General features: G+C 42.8%; 1 pseudogene; it reads right to left on the reverse strand.

Annotated features, from left to right (window-relative positions):
• Window positions 1-339: 339 nt before the first annotated feature.
• On the reverse strand, window positions 340-459 carry LOC136643235 (5S ribosomal RNA; annotated as a pseudogene).
• Window positions 460-7,157: the final 6,698 nt, after the last annotated feature.

The raw sequence follows: 7,157 nt of genomic DNA on the forward strand, positions 1-7,157 counted from the left end.
CTTGCCCCTCCCCAGCAACTTCCTTCATTGCCTAGATGCTAATGTCTCTCCATTCACAGTCCTTTCTTCTTCTCTCTTACTGGAACTCCTCTGTCTCTTCCTCCTCCCCTATCTAGCAACCAATGCTGCTTAGAGTTTAACTTTATGTGAGTGCATGCTAGCAAGATAGTTTACTGCATTTCATTACTGAGTTCCCCTCCCTTTCATTGTAAATTTATCCCCACAATAAACAGATCGTATTGCATATTTCTCTCTGCCTCTGGCCATTGTTAAAATACCAGGTTCTACTGAGGTGTGCCACATGGTTGGCAACCTTCAGTCTCGAAAGACTATGGTATAAGCCTACAGCACCCGGTATTCCCAGGCGGTCTCCCATCCAAGTACTAACCAGGCCTGATCCTGCTTAGCTTCCAAGATCAGACGAGATCGGGCATGTGCAGCATAAGGATCCCTGCATACGTGTTTGATTTCCCTTGTGTGCACCTGTTACATGTGTCCCAGTGCAGCTCCAGAAACACAATACAAAGCCGCCCCACACACAGCTGTTGTGAAACCATCCTGAATTTACTTACAAAATCTCTCACAAATTTGAACTCTGGACAAATTTTTGAAATCTAAAACTGAACTTGTATTATTTAAAAGATGCCTGTCAGTTCCATTCATAGGACCATCAAGGTGGCTTATGAACTAAAATCAATCATCTAACACAATTACAATAAAATGTAAAATAATTTAAACGAGAGCCAATCAATAACAATAGAAAAATGCAACCGCACACCAGCCAGAGGATAAATAAAAGCAGAACACTCCAGGGAAAGCCAAAGCAAACAGGAACATTTCACTGCCCAGCTAACGGCAGGGAGTACTGGGGACACTTGTGTCTCCAGTTTACAAATTACAAAGCTGAGGGGTGTCACTCCAGTGGAACATAAAACTCCAGTGGAGGGAATGGAACATGGAGCATAGCTCTGATGATAATACAGAGTGCAAGCAACTTCACACAGAAAGAGATGATCCTTCATGTATCATAGATCCAAGCCATGTAGGTTCTCTAAGGGTAATAACCAGAACTACTGCTGCTGCTGCTAATAATAATAATAATAATTAATAACTTTATTTTTACCCCGCCTTTCTCCCCGAAGGGACTCAAGGCGGCTTACAACAGATTAAAAAACATAATTTAAAACAAATAAAACCATATTAACACATACCATAAAAACAGCAGTCAGAATAAAAAAATAGGTAAAAAGAGCATAGAGCAGCAGCAAGTCATAAAAGAATCAGGCCTGTAAAAAATATTAAAAGATGTTAAAAAGGCCGAGAACTCCGAAGGCTTGTTTAAACAGAAGGGTCTTCAGGCCTCGCCGAAAGGTCTCAAGAGAGGGAGCCATTCTTAAGTCAAGGGGAAGGGAGTTCTAGTTGGGTAAGAGGCACTTTTTCAAGTGGGTGCTCCTCTTTTATTTAGCAGGGGGAGAGTAACTGGCCCTCCTCACCCCAGCAGTGTCTTTTCTAGTGGCTGTTTGCATCTTTTAGATTGTGAGCCCTTTTGGAACAGGGAGCCATTAGTCATTTGATTTTTCTCTGTAAACTGCTTTGTGAACTTTTGTTGAAAAGCGGTATATAAATACTGTTAGCGGTATATAAATACTGTTAATAATAATAATAATTGAATTGAGGCAGCAGCAGAGTGAAAACCAATGAAAATCACAAAGAACAGGTGTAAGGTGTTCGGACTGGTGGGCACCCAAAAGCACTCTAGCTGTTTGATTCAGCACTAGCTGAAGCTTCTGAACAAAGGCAGCCTCAAGCAAAGGGCATTTAGTAGTCCAGTGGTTCCCAAACATTTTAGCACCAGGACCCTGTCGTAAACAAAGGGGGGGTTTGGGGTGCTTAGGGTTCTTGGTTTTCAAACCCTAAAGCCCTCAAGGCCCCTTGCCCAGTAGTACTGCCACCACCCTGTACGTGCCAGTGCCTCAGTCCAGGCACACTGAGACCCTCTAGGCTTAATTCTATCCCTTGCAGGCACTGAGATCTTTCTCCAATTAAAGCCTCAGTACTCAAGTTACTAGACCTCAATGAGCACTTGGTAGCTTGCTGAACGGCTAGGCAGGATTCTGAAACTCTGTCCCCAACAGACAATGAAACAACTTGGTAAAAGAGATTTTAGTTTATTAAGTACATAAGGTTACACACTCTACAATAAGGCAGCAAATGCTAGAGGCATAAACATCTAGGAAACTGAGGTGACTTCATACTTAGACTGTCCAATCAGAACCCTTGAGGAAAAGAACCTTCTCGAAGTTGGCCTGGTTGCTAACTCCTCCTAGTTCTTACCCCTGCCAACTGAAGTTCCACAGCTGCACTCAATCACCCTTGATCAGGCGCCTCTCTGTCTGCTAAGGTGCTAAACATTCCAATTGGTTGTAATTCTTGTTATCTGTCCTTCCTGGCCAGCAAAGGAGAGACAACAAATCCTTTTATTTATTCACATTCCTGCAGCTGGGAACTGCTAGCAACTTCTCAGTTACACTGTCTTAGTTTGGTTCAGGCTTCACATACCAACCTAGGCCTAACATGTACTTATTCATGACAGACCCACTTTTTAAAAGGACACTCTATCAGGATCCACGTAGCTCTTCAAGACTAGAAAAACTTTACCAGCCATTCAAAGCCTTTGTTTTTATCCTTTTTACTATAGTGTGGGAGGGGCTGCCTTCTGGAGTGTTTGTCAAGATCCATGTTCATCAGATCGGGACCACGACGGTGGCTTTGCATTTCCCTTTGCCGGGCCTTCGACATGGTCAGAGGCATGGTCGCCTACTTGTGAATGCCCACGAGCTGCTCCACTTCAGTTTCCATAGGGCTCAATACATTTTCCTTGTCAGTTTCACAACCCACCAAAAATCGGATCCCAATGCACAGTTTGGGAACCACTCCAGTAGTTAAAATACGATGCGAGAGGCTGTGGTTGATTCCAAGCATAATCTGGATTTCACTTTTTTTTTAAAGACAGTTTTAGTAGTCAGGTGAATGAATAAAATGATGGCTGGCAATTCTGATTTACTTTGGACAGTGAGCAAACAGCATACCCTTCATGGGAATTCCGCACCCTGCGCTCCCCTCCACAAACACAAGTCTCCCAAGAGCAGCTTGTTTTCTCAGAGAAATTTGATTAAGTACAAGAAAATGAAATGGCCGCCCTTTCCATCCTAGGGTCAAACTAGATTTCACGAGAAATGTATCATTGCATTTCTGTCTTTTAATTAGAACTAAAACGCAGCTGCAAGTCTCCCCACCCCAAATCAGGACTGTGCAGAGTGACCAGATGTCCTCTTTTCCCAGGACATGTACTCTTTTTTAACCTTGTGTCCTGAAAAAGAACTTAAATGTCCTCCTTTTCCTTGTGAGAAGGCCCCTGCAGGCAGCTCATAACCTTCTTGTAATTAATAAATTATATGCAATAAATTATATGTAATATAGTTTTAAATTTATAAGAAGAAATATAGCGTTTAAATTAAACACATGAAATAAATATACAGGTGTTTTTTAGCTTTTATTTTATCATGTCCTACATTTTGGGGTGGCTTGTCCTCTTGTGGTTATAACATCTTGTCACCCTGGGCTCCAAGGGGGTTTTCCCTGCACTGTTTTCCTGACAAAACTCTAACCCTTCAGAGTTGCTATTGTATAACTTTCCTACAATTTAGCAATTAGAGCAACATTTTAGAGCTGTTGTTTTTTTATAAAAAAAAACTCTTAAAAATTGCATGTTGAAAGCAAAGCAATGAGAATCTTCTGTCATGAATTTCAAGAGTTTCTGCCAAATTTCAAATCTGAGAGATTTTTGACATTCAGTAGAAATCAACTGGTATAAATCTCCTGGTCGCTTCCACTGTAGAACCACCATATTAAAAATGTTGTGCAAATTGTCCCTTATTCTGTCCACGTTGCTTGAAGTAATTTTTCTCTAAGCTGTCCACAAGGAGTAATTTTCCCTCAGACTCTTTCTCCAGTCTCTGTCCCTCCCAGCTATAGGAAACGCGTTTTCCTAGAGGAAAAAAATGTTTTCCCATACCAAACAGAAGCCACTTGTCTCAAGCTGGGAACACAGTTTGACAATAGCATCTCCAAATTTGAACATAATTTATGGAGCTGTATTCTACTGTGCAGGACCCATATCAATCTAACTCAATTGTCTTCTATACAGATTGGCCATATCTCTCCCAGCCCTACCTGGAGGTGTTCAGAAGGAAACCTAGGACCTTCTTGCAGGCAAATCATGTGCCTGCAGTCCCTCCCCAATATAGTAATGTGCTCCCAACCAACCAAGTGCAAACAAAGTGCGATCTTTTTCAATGGTTTCATAGTGTACAGACACACTTTGCGCTACTAGCCCCGAATAAGGCAAACTAAACAGCATCAAAAATATGAAGCAGTCAAGACAACACAGTACATGGGCTTTTCAAAGATACAGCACTATATAATTAATAGTTATGCAATCAAAGAGAAACGTGTGTCACTTAAACAAAAAAAGCTTGGCGTATTTGTTCTGGCATATATTTCCATAGACTGGAACCCACATTATCATACATATGAAGTGCTATCAGTTAGCAGATTCTATGAACGGAAAACCATACAGTGTGGTTCACATCTAAAACACATTGGTGGGAGCATAGACTTAAAGACTGGGAGGGCCAAAGGGTAGTATTAGAGTTTGAGGAGGAGAAACACAATTGGAAGCAGGAACATCTGAGTGTTCAGACCACACTTGCAAGCTTCCCAGAGGTACCTGTCTGGCCACTGTTGGAAACAGATGGACTTTGGTCTGACCCAGCAAGACTCTGTTTTGCTGTGTTCTTCCTAACTCAGATGGCTAAGAATGATGGATGTCGCTAGGGTAGGAGGGAGTGGCTGTCAGGCATGTAATGGTCCAAGGTAGGTATGACAGATCTTGATGTGTATTGCATTTAAAGAGCGGGGTGGGGGTGGCGGTTCATCCGGGACTGCCTCCTGCCTCAGCTGGCACTGCTTAAGATGCAGCCAGTGCTGCCTATGTGCCTGTCCTTGTCACAGCCAATTAGGATCAGGGCAGGCGGCACCACAAGACCCCGGACAGCATTGGAGCTGGCATCGCTACCATATGAATATTAATGACCCCAAGAACCTGAGTCCAGCAAAGGAATAGGAGAGTTGGAGAAATGCAAGAGCCAAAGTCAGAAACTGAAATAGAAGAACAGGATTCCATTAGTAGAGTCTCACCTGACTTTAAAAATTCCTGTCAGTTCTCATCTGGCTGTTCTGCCTTTGTGTCCCCACACAATAGTTCTTCTGATGCTCCCAACTTTCCCACTGTTCCCTAATCTAGGATTCCTGCTCCTCCAAGATGCCTCATAACTATCTCAGCTCTAAATATGTCCAGCATCCTGAGCTGTTTTAGCTCCACAGGTAATTGACTGCTTCCAGAGGGCAGGTGTAGGAAGCTCCAAAGATGGCCTCTACACAAGATGGGTGTTCCTTGTGAAGCAAGCATTGGAGAATTATGGGTATGGTAGCAACGGCTATTTATTTAGTTGGCAAACCACCAGACTGGTAGCTCTAGTCTGGGCAAGCAACATCAGGTCTCCACAGCAAACAGCCTGCTTCTGAGCCCTTTCAAAACCATGAATCATCTATATACCAGCAGTGAAGTCAGGTGATTGAGCACCTATCAGTTTGTATGCTAAATGGGATCACTCATAGCCAGAGCAGTGGCTTCTACATACTTGCGGGACTTGCTAGGTATGTAGAAGAAATCATAGGCCTACACACATTTTGCTGCCTTAATACGTAGTTAATAGACCTATTCTTAATACACCTATTCTTGGGTATATTTGGAGTGCTGAGTCCAAAAATGGCATCAGTTTTGCCCAGTTTGCTCTAGCTCTGGGGGGTATGGCATAGCCACCTTATATGCTGATTCAAACAGCTTCCTCATGAGGAAGCCTAAGCCATGGATTCAGCACTCCAAAAATATCCTAAATTTGTTTAAACATCCTTTGCAACTGAAAAAGTTTTTTTTTAATTGTTTTTTTTGTAGGCCTGTGTAACTGAAAAAAAATTATAAAAACAAAACCTTGAACAGCCAGAAACAAACTGAGCATACCTGGTGGTCTGACCCCAAGAGTCATCAGAGGTGGAGAAAGAGTCTGCCCTATTGCAGATGATAAATTGACCTTAGTTTCTCCTGTCTCAAACCCAGTGGCATAGCTAAGGGGGTGCAGGGGGTAGCAGTTGCACCGGGCATCAAGCTTTAGGGGGGCAATGAGTTGAGCTTGACACTAGTGACCAGAATTGTGAAAATCTTGGTAGGCATGAATAATACCATCATATTATATATCATTGGAAAGGTAATTTAATGCAGAATGCAATGAAACAAACTGCACTGGAATATCTGTTTTCTATCAAAAGTTATGACCAATTAACCAGAAAATGAAAACAACTGCCTTGTGGAACAAAAAGTGGATTTGCTTAACTCCAAACCGACCTATGAGACTGATTGTTCTGAGTGCAATGAGATGTTATTATGATACAGCATGAAACCAATAACTTTTGATTTACTTAATTAAATTTGATTTTGTCATGCAGAGCGGGGGGGGGACTACAAAATGTTCTTTGACCCCAGGTTGTAGATAGATGCCTTAGCTATGCCACTGGCTGGGGGGAGGCAGCAGAGCAAGTGGGTGGTGAGCTGCTGTGGGGAGGAAGTGGGTTCCTCCAAATTTTCACCTTTTAAAAAGCCTGGGTGTGATGTCACTTCCAGTTGTGACATCACTTCCGGGGCAACATTTTGAGCTTGACACCAGGCTACGTGATCATTAGCTACGCCACTGCTCAAACCCAATCATAGGGAGAGGCAGGCCCAATGTAGTTTGTCTGCAATGGTTCCTCCTTAGTCTGCTGTTTTAACACAAAAAGTTTAGATTACACTCTGTCTTTTCCTTGTAGCTTTTCCTTCCAGGAGGATTCTGCAAGCTCCTCAAGGGTACCCAGGGAGTTGTAGCAAGACTGGCAGGCATCAACACTGCTTAGCCATTGCGCCACTCAGTGCCAACAAGACGTCTCCTAGTTGGCGCTGGGAGTGAAGCACCCAGAAGGCTTCATGTCCACCTGTCCATTAC

Source organism: Tiliqua scincoides, chromosome 2 (genome assembly GCF_035046505.1).
Source record: "Tiliqua scincoides isolate rTilSci1 chromosome 2, rTilSci1.hap2, whole genome shotgun sequence".
NCBI classification, from domain to species: domain Eukaryota; kingdom Metazoa; phylum Chordata; class Lepidosauria; order Squamata; family Scincidae; genus Tiliqua; species Tiliqua scincoides.